The sequence below is a fragment of the Cherax quadricarinatus genome, chromosome 8 (assembly GCF_038502225.1).
Source record: "Cherax quadricarinatus isolate ZL_2023a chromosome 8, ASM3850222v1, whole genome shotgun sequence".
Classification (NCBI taxonomy): domain Eukaryota; kingdom Metazoa; phylum Arthropoda; class Malacostraca; order Decapoda; family Parastacidae; genus Cherax; species Cherax quadricarinatus.
The window spans coordinates 24,887,459-24,904,302 of record NC_091299.1 but is presented as its reverse complement, the minus strand read 5'-3'; positions in this window follow the sequence as shown (position 1 = coordinate 24,904,302).

Below are 16,844 nucleotides of genomic sequence, written 5' to 3'. Positions count from 1 at the left end.
TGCAAGTGGTAGTGGTGAGTCGAAGCAGGTGGTAGGGGTGAGTCACTGCAGGTGGTAGGGGTGAGTCACTGCAGGTGGTAGTGGTGAGTCACTGCAGGTGGTAGTGGTGAGTCGCTGCAGGTGGTAGGGGTGAGTCACTGCAGGTGGTAGGGGTGAGTCACTCCAGGTGGTAGGGGTGAGTCACTGCAGGTGGTAGGGGTGAATTACTGCAGGTGGTAGGGGTGAGTCACTGCAGGTGGTAGGGGTGAGTCACTGTAGGTGGTAGGGGTGAGTCACTGTAGGTGGTAGGGGTGAGTCACTGCAGGTGGTATGGGTGAGTCACTGCAGGTGGTAGGGGTGAATCACTGCAAGTGGTAGGGGCGAGTCACTGCAGGTGGTAGGGGTGAGTCACTGCAGGTGGTAGGGGGTGAGTCACTGCAGGTGTTAGGGGTGAATCACTGCAGGTGGTAGGGGTGAGTCACTGCAGGTGGTAGGGGTGAGTCACTGCAGGTGGTAGGGGTGAGTCACTGCAGGTGGTAGGGGTGAGTCACTGTAGGTGGAAGGGGTGAGTCACTGCAGGTGGTAGGGGTGAGTCACTGCAGGTGGTAGGGGTGAGTCACTGTTGGTGGTAGGGGTGAGTCACTGTAGGTGGTAGGGGTGAGTCACTGTAGGTGGAAAGGGTGAGTCACTGCAGGTGGTAGGGGTGAGTCACTGCAGGTGGTAGGGGTGAGTCACTGTAGGTGGTAGGGGTGAGTCACTGTATGTGGAAGGGTTGAGTCACTGCATGTGGTAGGGGTGAGTCACTGCAGGTGGTAGGGGTGAGTCACTGTAGGTTGTAGGGGTGAGTCACTGTAGGTGGTAGGGGTGAGTCACTGTAGGTGGTAGGGGTGAGTCACTGTAGGTGGAAGGGGTGAGTCACTGCAGGTGGTAGGGGTGAGTCACTGCAGGTGGTAGGGGTGAGTAACTGTAGGTGGTAGGGGTGAGTCACTGTAGGTGGTAGGGGTGAGTCACTGTAGGTGGTAGGGGTGAGTCACTGTAGGTGGTAGGGGTGAGTCACTGCAGGTGGTAGGGGTGGGTCACTGCAGGTGGTAGGGGTGAGTCACTGCAGGTGGTAGGGGTGAGTCACTGTAGGTGGTAGGGGTGAGTCACTGCAGGTGGTAGGGGTGAGTCACTGCAGGTGGTAGGGGTGAGTCACTGTAGGTGGTAGGGGTGAGTCACTGCAGGTGGTAGGGGTGAGTCACTGTAGGTGGTAGGGGTGAGTCACTGCAGGTGGTAGGGTTGAGTCACTGTAGGTGGTAGGGGTGAGTCACTGTAGTTGGTAGTGGTGATTCACTGTAGGTGGTAGGGGTGAGTCACTGTAGGTGGTAGGGGTGAGTCACTGCAAGTGGTAGGGGTGAGTCACAGCAGGTGGTAGGGGTGAGTCACTGCAGGTGGTAGGGGTGAGTCACTGTTGGTGGTAGGGGTGAGTCACTGTAAGTGGTAGGGGTGAGTCACTGCAGGTGGTAGGGGTGAGTCACTGTAGGTGGTAGTGGTGAGTCACTGTAGGTGGTAGGGGTGAGTCACTGCAGATGGTAGGGGTGAGTCACTGCAGGTGGTAGGGGTGAGTCACTGTAGGTGGTAGGGGTGAGTCACTGCAGGTGGTAGGGGTGAGTCACTGTTGGTGGTAGTGGTGAGTCACTGTAGGTGGTAGGTGTGAGCCACTGTAGGTGGTAGGGGTGAGTCACTGCAGGTGGTAGGGGTGAGTCACTGCAGGTGGTAGGGGTGAGTCACTGCAGGTGGTAGGGGTGAGTCACTGTTGGTGGTAGGGGTGAGTCACTGTAGGTTGTAGGGGTGAGTCACTGCAGGTGGTAGGGGTGAGTCACTGTAGGTGGTAGTGGTGAGTCACTGTAGGTGGTAGGGGTGAGTCACTGTAGGTGGTAGGGGTGAGTCACTGTAGGTGGTAGGGGTGAGTCACTGTAGGTGGTAGGGGTGAGTCACTGTAGGTGGTAGGGGTGAGTCACTGTAGGTGGTAGGGGTGAGTCACTGTAGGTGGTAGGGGTGAGTCACTGTAGGTGGTAGGGGTGAGTCACTGTAGGTGGTAGGGGTGAGTCACTGCAGGTGGTAGGGGTGAGTCACTGTAGGTGGTAGGGGTGAGTCACTGTAGGTGGTAGGGGTGAGTCACTGCAGGTGGTAAGGGTGAGTCACTGCAGGTGGTAGGGGTGAGTCACTGCAGGTGGTAGGGGTGAGTCACTGCAGGTGGTAGGGGTGAGTCACTGCAGGTGGTAGGGGTGAGTCACTGTAGGTGGTAGGGGTGAGTCACTGCAGGTGGTAAGGGTGAGTCACTGCAGGTGGTAGGGGTGAGTCACTGCAGGTGGTAGGGGTGAGTCACTGCAGGTGGTAGGGGTGAGTCACTGCAGGTGGTAGGGGCGAGTCACTGTAGGTGGTAGGGGTGAGTCACTGCAGGTGGTAAGGGTGAGTCACTGCAGGTGGTAGGGGTGAGTCACTGCAGGTGGTAGGGGTGAGTCACTGCAGGTGGTAGGGGTGAGTCACTGCAGGTGGTAGGGGTGAGTCACTGCAGGTGGTAAGGGTGAGTCACTGCAGGTGGTAGGGGTGAGTCACTGCAGGTGGTAGGGGTGAGTCACTGCAGGTGGTAGGGGTGAGTCACTGCAGGTGGTAGGGGTGAGTCACTGCAGGTGGTAGGGGTGAGTCACTGTAGGTGGTAGGGGTGAGTCACTGCAGGTGGTAGGGGTGAGTCACTGCAGGTGGTAGGGGTGAGTCACTGCAGGTGGTAGGGGTGAGTCACTGCAGGTGGTAGGGGTGAGTCACTGCAGGTGGTAGGGGTGAGTCACTGCAGGTGGTAGGGGTGAGTCACTGCAGGTGGTAGGGGTGAGTCACTGCAGGTGGTCCCACTCCCCGGTTAGGGGGGGAGGGAGAGTATACATCTATGGAAAGACAATATTTCCCATAAGAAATAATATAAACACAATTAATCCATTCCAAACACCCAAAAATACATTTTATAGAGAATAACTACGGTCTTGTACACAGAAAAGGGATTATATAATTCGAGGGTCTACTGCATATATATCCCTGGATGGTGGTTTAGTGAATTTTCAGGCATGTATACATATACCGCTCATATATACATACAGAGAACTTGTTGAATGCACCTTCCATGTATACATGTATAGTGTTGGTACCTCAGTATACGTGGTAGGTGAATACAATGGTACACATTGATCTGCCGCAGTGCTCCCTCCTTTCCTGTGACTGATGCAACACGTATATACATGAACACCACGTATGAGATACCTGCATGTATACATACGTCATGTGTATATCATTGGTTAGGAAGTATATCTTCAGTCATAGAGTTGTCAGGAAGCGGAACAGTCTAGCAAGTGATGTAGTGGAGGCAGAAACCATACATAGCTTTAAGACGAGGTATGACAAAGCTCAGCGAGCAGAGAGAGAGAGGACCAAGCAGTGATCAGTGAAGAGGCGGGGCCAGGAGCTGAGTCTCTACCCCTGCAACCACAATTAGGTGGGTACTAATGAAAAATATACCCAAGTGCATGTAAATAAGACAACGCATTTTGTCACTTCAGACATTTATATTACCAGAAAGTTTAGTGTCTGGTGAGGGACAAGTGTCGTGTGAGAGTCCATAACCTGCGCTCTTATTGACACCTTGTATACATGAGCGTGCATAAACATTATATTCATGGGGAAGAGTTAAACCCGTAAGTCATGCAACGCCTGGATTCTGGAGGTAAATCAGGTTCGATCCAGGGACGGGAAACGTAGCTCCAATGACCTGGATCAGAAACTCCCCTTCACTGACATCAAGGAGGAAATATCAGCTGTGTTATTTTAGTCTATTATAATAATCTTCACTAAGCGCTAACCCACATGGGTCATACAGTGCTACTACCATCAGAACCAAGCGCTAAACTCTCAAGAGCCCCTCGCCAGCATCAAGGAAACTCCATTGAGGGGTTCAACTAGAATAATTATTAGGGAAAATGCTAAATTTGTAGGTGGGCCATTCAGCATTATTAAAATAATTATCATGGGGAGAGCTAAACCCGTAGGTATTATACAGCGCCTGTGGGGAGAGGGGAGAGGATGGAAGGCATTCAGGGAACTGAAGCATAGATCCAACCCCCTACATCAAGAGCCCCTCTCCAGCATCAAGGAACCTCCCTTGAGGGGATTATTACAATCAGATCAAGAGGTAAGCCCACAAGAGTCACACAACACTACAGGATGGGATGTGCTGAAGATCATAGACCAGTGAGGGTTAGGAGTATGTATTATTATTATTATAATCAAAAAGAAACGCTAAACCACAAGGGTTGTACAGCGCAGCAGGGCAGGGAAAGATGCAGGGGTAATGGGTAGCAAGTGGGAGAGGGATGATTATTAGGTTATGAAGTGCAGTGAATAGTGAAGGAGTAGAGGATAAAGATTAAAGTAGAAAGGACTGAGGAGAGTGCTAGAGGCATCATCATCAGAGTTTGTGTAGTAAATCAGTTGCTGTCAAAAAAGTCAGTGAGAGAGTCTGGGTTAAAGGAGGGTCCATCACAAAAAGGGAAGGTAAAGTAAGGGCAGTAGAGCGAAGACGACGTTGGAGGTAAGTTCTGCATGCTTGTTGATACAGTGGACAGTCCAACAGAATGTAGCTAACAGATACTGGAACTTAACAATTCTCACAAAGAGGAACAGGGCGCCTCTTCATGAGATACCTGTGAGTAAGACGAGTGTGGCTGATGTGAAGACGGGAGAGAGAGTAGTCTCCCAACCTCGACATTGATGACAAGAAGACGGCCAGAAACCTATACTCAGTTTAATAAAATGAAGTTTGTTATGAAGCAGATCAGACCAACGTTGTTGTCAACGGGTGCAAAGGTGGGTAGCAATTACAGCAAAATAGTCCATGAATGGAACACCTCTATATGAAACTGGGAGGTCATGTACTTCTGACCGCACAGCAGTGTCTGTCTGTTCATTGCCCTGTAGGTCAACATGACCAGGGACCCAACAAAAAACAATATCTTGTGTTTGCTAGAGATACGGCATAACCAAAGTTGAATACGAAGAACTAGGGGGTGAGGTGTATCAAATTTCTGTATAGCCTGTAAAGCACTAAGGGAGTCTGAAACGACCTCAAATGGTGACACAGGCATAGATGCAATACGGATAATTGCTACAGGAATGGCATACAATTCAGCCGTAAAAATGCTAGCCGAGGATAATAAATGTCCTCACATGACACTGTTCAGAAACACTGCTGCAAATCCGACGCCATCAGAAAACTTAGAACCATCGGTGTACACCGCGATGGCATGAGAATGTGAGCTGAAGTGGTCAAGAAAGAGAGAATGGGAAGCCACAATAGGTAGCTGGACTTTTGCGCATGGCAGTGGGAAAGAACAGACACGAACAGCCGGAACTTCCCAAGGGGGCAAGGAAAAGTGAGACGCTACATGAACATAGAAAGGTGGTAACTGAAGAGAAGGCAAGAGTGAATGTAGGTGGAGAGAAAAGGGATGGAGTAAACAGGGGCGACGAACAAATAAAGAACTTCTACTAACATCAGTGCCTACCCTATACATGGAGGGATTGTAGAAGTCATGAGATCGAATATAATAGCAAAGGCAATGAGCATCATAGTAATTGGACATGGATGGAATATTCGCTTCAGCATAGAGGCTCTTAACAGGGGATGAACGAAAGGCACCAAGGCACAGACGGAGACCTTGGTGATGAACAGGATCTAGCTTAGACAGAGTTGCGGGAGAAGCCGCAGAATAGATATGGTCACCATAATCTAGCTTGGACAAGACTAGGGTGGAATGCAAACGGAGGAGAGTGTGACGATCTGCTCCCCATGATCGATATGCGAGAACCTTAAGGAGATTTAGCTGACCATGGCAAGCTGTCTTTAACGAAGAAATGTGAGGTCTCCACGTCAGCCGGCGATCAAAGAGCAGGCCTAGAAACTTGACCATGTCACATGCCAGAATACGTGAACTGTGTAAGTACAAGGGAGTATCCGGAATTAGCAAACGTCTAGCGAAAGTAATGAATTGGGTTTTCGTACTGGAAAATTTAAATCCATGAGAAGTGGTCCAATGGGAGACTCGGTCTATCACAACCTGAATGGAGGTTGCTTCTAGTCGACAGTCAGTGCCTGAGTAAGCTATAGCGAAGTTATCAACATAAAGTGATGACCAAATATGTGAAGGAAGTATGGAAGGTAGGTCATTTTTAGCTTAGAGAAAAAGGGTAGTGCTGAGGATACAACCTTGTGGGACTCCCTCGGCTTGTACAATGTCCGAGGAAAGTGAGGAGCCAATACAGACCCAAAAATGTCTACTGAACAAGAAAGCAGTGATGAAGTTTGGTAGATTACCGCAGAGGCCTAAGGAGTGAGCTTGGGCTAGAATGTTATACCTTCAAGTGGTGTCATATGCCTTCTCTAGATCAAAAAAGACCTCTAGGACAGAGTGGTTGTTAGCAAAGGCATTCCGAATATACGTATCTAAGTGGAGCAAAGTGTCTAAAGTAGAGCGGCCTTTGCGAAAGCCATATTGGCGAAGAGAAAGGCTATTGTGTGTCTCTAAGAACCACATCAGGTGTCTATTCACCAACTGCTCCATCACCTTGCAGAACACACTGGTCAGGGCAATGGGACGATAGTGAGAGGTGTCAAGCCCCAAGGTGCCCAGTGTTGACGGAGGACCCCTTGCTCCCAAATTAGATTGAAAAGACATAAAAGAACAGGAAGGGCCGTAGAATGGATATTTTGTAGCATACTGATGTGGATATCATCAGGTCCTGGTGCAGACGGCCGGCAAATGGAAAGTGTGGACTCTAATTCTAGAAGAGGAAAAGGTACGTTATATGGCTCCAATCCATCGGAGGAGAAATTTAAGGGCAATTGCTCTATGGTAGGTTTAGATGCAAGAAATGAGAGACAGAGGTGAAACACTCAGGAGATACGGACAAGATAATTCCCGATTTCCGTGGCAGCTTCTAAAGGTTCTGTGACATCAACTTCAGCAACCCACAAAATGGGAGTTGGGTCTGGAGTGTACTTACCACACAATTTCCACACCTTTTTCCAAATCGTGCACATAGGGAAAGACGAGGTAATGGTAGACACATAGTCTCGCCAACAAACTCATTTAGCGTCACGTATGACATGGCGAGCAACTGTCCTTGCCCGCTTAAAATCCAACAAACACTCCATGGTACGGTTATATCAATACTGGCCCCACACAGCACTTTTTAAATACACTGCATGGGTGCATGTAGGAGACCACCAAGGTACACATGTCTGAGAATGCCTACCTGAGGTTTGAGGGATAGAACGCATTTACCTGGAGTTTACCTGGAGAGAGTTCCGGGGGTCAACGCCCCTGCGGCCCGGTCTGTGACCAGGCCTCCTGGTGGATCAGAGCCTGATCAACCAGGCTGTTGCTGCTGGCTGCACGCAAACCAACGTACGAGCCACAGCCCGGCTGGTCAGGAACCGACTTTAGGTGCTTGTCCAGTGCCAGCTTGAAGACTGCCAGGGGTCTGTTGGTAATCCCCCTTATGTATGCTGGGAGGCAGTTGAACAGTCTCAGGCCCCTGACACTTATTGTATGGTCTCTTAACGTGCTAGTGACACCCCTGCTTTTCATTGGGGGGATGTTGCATCGTCTGCCAAGTCTTTTGCTTTCGTAGTGAGTGATTTTCGTGTGCAAGTTCGGTACTAGTCCCTCTAGGATTTTCCAGGTGTATATAATCATGTATCTCTCCTGCCTGCGTTCCAGGGAATACAGGTTCAGGAACCTCAAGCGCTCCCAGTAATTGAGGTGTTTTATCTCCGTTATGCGTGTCGTGAAGGTTCTCTGTACATTTTCTAGGTCAGCAATTTCACCTGCCTTGAAAGGTGCTGTTAGTGTGCAGCAATATTCCAGCCTAGATAGAACAAGTGACCTGAAGAGTGTCATCATGGGCTTGGCCTCCCTAGTTTTGAAGGTTCTCATTATCCATCCTGTCATTTTTCTAGCAGATGCGATTGATACAATGTTATGGTCCTTGAAGGTGAGATCCTCCGACATGATCACTCCCAGGTCTTTGACGTTGGTGTTTCGCTCTATTTTGTGGCCAGTTAGGACTAAAGTCGAAAACTGGTGCACCAGTTCATCAATAGACGACGAAAGAGGGTCCTCGCAACAGGTGGTAAGATGGGAGTATAAGTCTCAATCTGCTCGAGCAGATTGCCAACAAGGGCTACGAAATGGTCAGGTATATGTAGTAGAAGTAAGAAGGATAGGAAAGTGATCACTATCATGTAAACCTGGAAGAATAGATCACGTAAAATCAAGTGCAATGGGCGAGGAACAGATAGAAAGATCAATGAAGGAGAGAGACTGAGTGCGAGAGTCAAAATGAGTAGGAGCACCTGAATTTAAAACATGAAGAGGATGAGAAGCGAGAAGAGTCTAACTGATCACTATGAGAGTCCCAGTGGGACCCTTCCCACAGGTGATGGCGAGCTTTAAACTCACCCAACAACAAGATGGGTGGCAGTAGAGAAGAAATTAAAAATTCGATGTCAGAGATACAGAATGCACATTCATTAGAGATTTTCCGGTACTTCCGGCCCGGGTCTTCTCCAGATGGTGACCCGGCGAACAGAATGCACAGGAAGGAGAAAGATAAAGAGAGGAAACTGTAAACCATCTGTGTAAATAAATATGAGCTGCAGTATAATGCAGCAGGGAACGAACAAAAACTTGATATGGCATATCAACGCTCACAAGAAGCATGCTTTCATTAAATGATTCGTCAGGTAAAAGATCGAAAGAATGTAACAGCATGTAGCCCGAAACGGGGCAAATGACAGCAGAACAAATTTTGGGCTCTTGCAGCCCAAAACATACTGGGGACAACTGGGAGAGCAACACTTGGAATTCTCGATTGCCCCTAAGGCCATGAATATTCCATTGTAAAAATGACATTATATACAGAAATAAAATTGGCAACGATAAGAAATGATAAAACCTATGGGCTTTCAGGATCTGTTAGATCTTGATCTGAAGAGTTCTGGGGGTCAGCGCCCCCATGGCTCAGCCTGTGACCAGGCCTCATGGTGGATCAGGGCCTGATCAACCAGGCTGTTACTGCTGGCCGCATGTAATCCAATGTATGCCTACAACCCGGCTGGTCAGGTACTGACTTTAGGTGCCTGCTTGAAGACAGCCAGGGGTCTATTGGTAATCCCCCTTATGTATGCTGGGAGGCAGTTGTCTCTTATCGTGTTAGTGGCACCCCTGTTTTTTCTTGGGAGAATGTTGCATCATCTGCTGAGTCTTTTGCTTTCGTAGGGAGTGATTTTGGTGTGCAAGTTTGGTACTAGTCCCTCTAGGATTTTCCAGGTGTATGTACTCATGTATCTCTCCCTCCTGCATTCTAGGGAGTACAGGTTTAGGAACTTCAAGCGTTCCCAGTAACTGAGGTGGCCTATCGCAGTTATGCATGCCATGAAGGTTCTCTGTACATTTTCTAGGACAGCAATTTCAACTGCCTTGAAAGGTGCTGTTAGTGTGCAACAATATTCCAGCCTAAGATAAGAGATAAGAGAGATAAGATAAGATTTCGTTCGGATTTTTAACCCTGGAGAGTTAGCCACCCAGGATAACCCAAGAAAGTCAGTGCGTCATCGAGGACTGTCTAACTTATTTCCATTGGGGTCCTTAATCTTGTCCCCCAGGATGCGACCCACACCAGTCGACTAACACCCAGGTACCTATTTGCTGCTAGGTGAACAGGACAACAGGTGTAAGGAAACGTGTCGAAATGTTTCCACCCGCCGGGAATCGAACCCGGGCCCTCCGTGTGTGAAGCGGGAGCTTTAGCCACCAGGCCACCGGGCCAACCTGAAGAGTGTCATCATGGGCTTGGCATCCCTGGTTTTGAAGGTTCTCATTATCCGACCTGTCATTTTTTCTAGCAGATGCGATTGATACAGTGTTATGGTCCTTGAAGGTTAGTATGTAAAGTCAATGTATGAGGGTAACGGTAAGCATGTAAGCAAGGAAGAGTTTGAATGTTACGGAGGAATAGTGTGTTGTGAGGGTCGTGAAATAGAAGGGGTAGAAGGAAGCGCATTGGTGTCCATCGGGGGTGTCGTGTCCGCAATATAGATGGAGATAGCGTCTAACATCTCAGTTGCTAAGAAAGCTGACGATGCCATGATGTCAGAGACAGGAGATGTGTTGCGTGGAAAGGTCGGAGTAACTATGGAGGCAACCAAAGAGGTCTGAGGGGGGGGCAGGGAGTATGAACCTCTAGAGATGCATCAGCTGGGGTAGAAGAGGCCTGCAGTGTAACAGGAGAGGAAGAAGGTTGGAGGGTAACTATGGAGGAAGATGGGGGGGGGTGGAAACAGGAAGAGGGGACTACATGAGGGGGGGGCGAGCCTCTACCTTCCTGTGAGAGCTGGAGAGGGGGTGAAAACTAGGCTCCGAGGTAGGAGATATATTCTGCGCAGGTGATGGATGCAAAGAAAGTGTAGGTCTGCGAGGTCTCGTAGACTGAGAAGCATGTGAGGAAGTTGAAGAAGTAGAAGTAGGAAGTGGTGCGAAGGTATGAGTGTCAGAGGATAAGACTGCAAAAGGATTAGAAACTGGGGCGACCCCAGAAGACACAGATGCAGAGGGATTGGAAGGCGGGAGGACCGTTGAGGTTGGAGATCTTTGGGCTACTCGAGCATACGGGACACGAGGGAGTTTTACCTTGAAGGCAGAGCTGAGAGATAGCCATAGTGTAAGTGAGACCCTCAGGCTCCTTAAGATAACGGATCTCTCGTTCAATACAATAAAACTGGCAATGGCGTAAAAAGGAAGGAGGAGGTTCCCTGCAATTGAGACAAGAGGGAGGAAGACTACAAGACATATTGGAATGATCTGCACCACAGACCTGCAGTGTTTAGCGGGGTGTCCAAAACGCCAGCAATTATGACACTGTTGGAGAGTGGGAACAACTTGACAGACCTCTAGGCAATGTCCTGCAATATAGAGAGAGGGTGGTAGTTCACAGCAGTTGAAGGTTAAACGAGCGATGTTACTAGGAAAGCGCCTCCAACCGTGAGCAGGCAGGACGTACATATCTACCTTAAGAATAGGAAGGTTCTGAAGGGCTAATTGTTCTGCAATATCCTTGCCACAAGACAAAAAAAAATCACTCTGTACAATGGTATGTGGTATGACCACAGTACCACTGCAAGAATTAAGTGTAGTGTGCTTACGAACTGTGATTGGTATGTTATCTATGGAAGTGATGCGGGAGAGAGCATGAGCTTGTTCTGAATTCTGTACTGTTGTGACATGCGCATGGCTTCGAAGAGTGTGGAAGGATACATTTTGGCCAACATGCCGTAAAAGTGTTTTACCAATTTCATGATCAGAAATATAATCAGTTTGAGACGTTGTTTGCAAAGAAAAGAATTTTGTCCATTGCGTACTTGTTAGTCCAATACACAAAGGTAGTGAATGTCGTGTAGGCCGTTTTTGAGTGGTCATCGATGAACTGTCATCAGTAGGTTGTCTTGGACACTTTGTAGTACCGCGAGCAGTCTGACCTAAGGGAGATTGGCGATCCGAAAACCGTCGCACCGTACTCAGGGAAGCTGGACACATTGTGAAAGGCTTGCTAGAAGCAGTGGCATGAACAGTAACGAGTGATGCCGCAGCACCTAAAGTAGGTGACGGATTATTATTATTATTATAATCAAGGGGGAAGCGCTAAACCCGGAGGATTATACAGCGCCTGGGGGGGGGGGATGTGGAAGGCATTCAGGCTTAATTCGGGGAACTGGAGCACAGATCCAATTCCCTAAATCAAGAGCCCTTTACCAACATCAAGGAACCTTCCTTGAGGGGAGTAGGTGACGGAGCGTCACCGGCAGAAGGTACAGGGGTACGAGAAGTCAAGGGAATGGTCCGAAAACGAAGCCAGGTCAGAACAGGGTGTGGGATCAGAATGGGGCCTGGGAGGGGGAAGGGTTTCACTGGGCAAAGACTCCATAATAATGGGTGCATCTTCTGTGATATCTTCTTTCTTGTTAATGAAAGAAAAAATGAGGGACAGTGGAGGGACAGTCGCTAGGAGGCATGGAGGGGGGCCAAAAGCTCCTCCCCATCTGAGAATGCCTCAAGCCCACTGGCAGTGAAGATGCAGTGTGGAACCTGTGCAGTACCCTACCCTTTACGCCAGTAAACCAGCACTCCGGGATAGCAGCCTCACATATACAGAGCTACCTCAGCGGACAAAAGAAAGGACGGTCGGAAACCCTCCACACAGCATACCTCCTTTGGCTGCCACCTCCCAGAACCAACAGGCAGCTTCCGGAGATACACCCATCATCCGAAGGGCACCCCGCCCACATCTCGGAAGTGTGGAAAGGGAGCAGGGCATCCTCAGACAACTCAGATTCCATGGCAAATCACACCACCCCTGAGGGACCTCATGGAGGACGAAGAACCCCAGCACGCCACCCCCACCTAGAAACCGTAATGCCAGAGGGGAGGACCCCAGAGACTACAAACAGGGCGGGGAAAAAGGGGAGGGTTGGGAGGGGAGGAAAGGGGAAAAAAGGGGGACTGGGAAAGATGGGATAGGGAAGGGAGGATTGGGGGGTAATTAGGTTTGGTAGGAGGAAGAAGAGAAAGAAGTCCAATTCCTTAGACCGATAGCCTCTTTACCTCAACCAGGAGTGCCCCTTAAAGAGGTAGGAGTATGTAAGAAGCAGAGTCAGTAAGGGTAGCGGGGAATGCTAACTTGGAAAATATAATTAAAGTTGGTGCAATAAAGCAGTTTCTGACAGTCCACAGTCATCTCGGTGCTGTTCACATTATATAACACTCTTGCCACATTGTTTATCTATACTCGACTGTAGATATGTTTTTGCACTTCTCTAAATTATTATAATTATAACTAAGTGCTAAACCCACAAGGGTCATACAATGCTGACACTTCAATATAACTTGCTGATACAACTCTAATATTTTGACATACGTAATATCTGGGTATCTCGTCAATATTAACCCCTAATCTTATTTTAGAATTATTTTAGTATAGTTAAGCTTAAAATACAACACTGCACTGTATATAGTTTAATCACTAATTTAGATATTAACTGGTGGTTAATAATATTAAAGGAATGCACTAAACCCACAGGAATCATGTAGCACCTGGGGAGTGGGAAGCATTGAAGTTTGATCCAGGGATAAAATAGAATCCTTGGATCAAGATCCCTTGTAGGGATTAAGCCTACATTAGTATATATTATTATTATAATCAAGGGGGAAGCACTAAACCCGGAGGATTATACAGCGCCTGGGGGGGGGATGTGGAAGGCATTCAGGCTTAATTCGGGGAACTGGAGCACAGATCCAATTCCCTAAATCAAGAGCCCCTCACCAACATCAACATTAGTATATAAATGGGTAAGGGCTAACATACCAGAGGTTGTACAATGCCTGAGGAATAGGCTATCAGATTTTATCCCAAGTGGTTAGCTCAAATTTATTGTTTCAAGAGAAGTTCCACGAAGGACAGTGATGATATTGACGTATTTGCTGTCCAAATTACCTTGTTTAGCAATCACACTCCAATCTATGGCATATGAAACTATTACATTCAAAGGGGAATGCTAAACCTGGGAGGGAGTAGAGTCATTCAGGTTTCATCCAAGAGGAGCACATCTCCAATTCCTTGGATGAAAAGATCCTCACCAGCTTTAAGGAACCTTCACAAAAAGCCTTAGTCCTGAAATGCACTGCCAGATATACCAAGAGGTTGTGAGGATAAAGGTGACAACATGCTATGGCAAGACTGATGGTAGATTCAGCAATAAGAAAAATCCCTGCTTGAGCTCTCACTGCCAGGTGGCAGGATATGTCCTGCCGAGGTACATTCAAGCATTTATCGTGGGAAAGAGCTAAACTTGGAGGGATTATACAGCTTGTGGAGGAAGTGGAAGACATTCAGGTTTATTATAATTAAAAAAAGAAGCACTAAACCTACAAGGGTCATACAGTGCATCTGGGCAGGGAAGGATGCAGGAGCATTGGGTAGCAAGAGGGAGAGGGACGATTATTAGGTCATGGAGTGCAGCAGGGCAATGGATAGTGTAGGGGTAGAGGGTAACAAGAGATTGAGGTAGAAAGGGTCGAGGAGTGCTAAAGGCATCGTCATCAGAGTTTGTGCAGTAAATCAGTTGCTATGAAAGTCAGTGAGTCTGGGTTAGAGGTAGGTCCATCAGCAAGGGAAGGTAAAGTAAGGGCAGTCAAGCGGTCACGACGTTGGAGGTAAATTCTGCGTGCTTGTTGATGGAGTGGGCAGTTCAACAGAATGTGGCTAACAAACTGAAACCTGACAATTCTCACAGAGTCGAACAGGGCGCCTCTCCACGAGATACCTGCAAGTAAGACGAGTGGGGGCAAGGTGAAGACGGGAGAGTGGCCTCCCAACCTCGACACTGGTAAGAAGACTGCCAGAAACCTATACTCTGTTTAATGGAATGTAGTTTATTATGGAGCAGATCATTCAGTTAATAGTTCAGACCCAATTCCCTAGATCAAGAGCCCCTCACCAGCATCAGGGAATCTACCTTGAGAGGTCAAGCATCTTTGAGACCTTGTTCTCCATTAAACTGTTGTCATCTTCTTGGGAAGCTGGTCAGGTCAGGAAGACTGCAAGTATCTCATTGCCTGGCTCCGGTATATTATGAATACCAATGGTCCAGAGGGAGGTCCATGGGTTAAGGGTGTTGCAGTCACTTGGGATCCAGGAGAGAGTCCCCTCATTTACAAGGAAAGTAATTGGAGGGCAACTCATATTATTACAACCAAAAGGGTCACAGAGCCGTACAGTCGATAGATTGAATGAAAAACCACGTACCCTCCTTGAAACTCGCCTCAGCTGCAACAATGATCTAGAATATGCTGTTTTGGCAAATAGCTTTCATTGGTAGGAAGCACAAACTATAAAAGCGTGCCTGAGAAATGATGAATGACTTCTCCAGTCAAGTATGATCAAAACAACCTGCCCTTAAGAGAAAAAGCTTATGACATTTCAGTCCAACTTGTACCATTCACAAGTCACAATAACAGAACGAGTGGGCCAGTATATACAGACAAGAAGGGGCAGAAAGAACCCATGTGCAGGTTATTTGTGTATTGTTAGTCACAGTACAGGTCCACATTCCTTTATCCGAAATTCAAAAAGTTCCGAAAACCGAAGTTTTTCTGTGGAGTGTCAGCCATCTCTACAAAACTCCAGCACCACCACATGGCAGCATGACCCAGTACTGACACCCAGAGTGGCAGGTGTCAGTCGTCTCTCAACGCTTGTAGTGTTCACACGTGCATCTGCTGTTCGCTGATATTTTGTTTTTGCTTTTTATTTTGAGTTTAATTTCAGTGTCAAAACAAGCTGCAGATACCCCTATGGGTAACAGTGACTTGCACTAAAAGTTTATCAAACAAAAGTGTAGATAAGTAATGTGAAGCTAATATTGAAGAAATGCTGAACATTGACAATGATATACCTGTTGTGCATTCCTCGAGTGAGTGAAATTGCTGAAATGGTGCTAAATACAAACAAGCATGAGAATAGTAATGATGACATTGTGAACACGGGCGAGAGTCCCCAGACAATATGGTGAATGTGTGATAAAGTTAATTGCTGGCCTTTAACAACATGCATTTATCAGTGAGCAAGAGATTATGGCAATTTACTCAGAGATTGCTTAGAAACCTTTATCAGTGAGCAAGAGATTATGGCAATTTACTCAGAGATTGCTTAGAAACCTATGTTAATAAGACAGATGACACTTGAAGTCTAAAAATGCCATCTATCAATCTTGAGAATCACGTTCCTGGTCTATAATTATCCCATTTATCAATATTTTTTTTTTTAAACAAGTCGGCCGTCTCCCACCTAAGCAGGGTGACCCAAGAAAGAAAATACTTTCATCATTCAACACTTTCACTTCACTCACACAATCACTTTTTGCAGAGGTGCTCAGAATACAACAGCTTAGAAGTATAAAGATACACAACATATCCCTCCAAACTGCCAATATCCCAAACCCCTCCTTTAAAGTGTAGGCATTGTACTTCCCATTTCCAGGACTCAAGTTCAGCTATATAAAAATAACCAGTTTCCCTGAACCCCTTCACTAAATATTACCCTGCTCATACTCCAACAGCTCGTCAGATCCCAAATACCATTCATCTCCATTCACTCCTAACACTCTTGCTGGAAGTCCAAGCCCCTCACCCACAAAACCACCTTTACCCCCTCCCTCCAACATTTTCGAGGACCCCTACCCCGCCTTCCTTCCCCTACAGATTTATATGCTCTCCATGTCATTCTACTTTGATCCATTCTCTAAATGACCAAACCACCTCAACCCCTTAACTTTCATTAATTCCACACCTAATTCCTCTGCACGTCTACTCGCTGCAGCATTTACAACCCAAGCTTCACACCCATATATCACACTCTTATCTATTTATCAATATATTGTTATAAACTGTAGTAGTGCTTGTAGTCTTTATTTATCCCACTTAGTGAGTATTCATGCATTTTTGCTGCAGTTCATGTTTGATTATGGGATGCTGCCCTAGACCCCACCTTCATTCTGAAATTCGTAACTGGCCCCAAGGGTTTTGCATAAAGGAATGTGAACCTGTACTGTGCATTTTTGCACAAGTAGGATGAAATGTAGTGGAGGGTAGCTCAAATTCCCCGACTCAAGACCCCCCCCCCCCACCTCTGCTAATGGTACCATGAAAGCACTTCAGTCTACAGTCAAA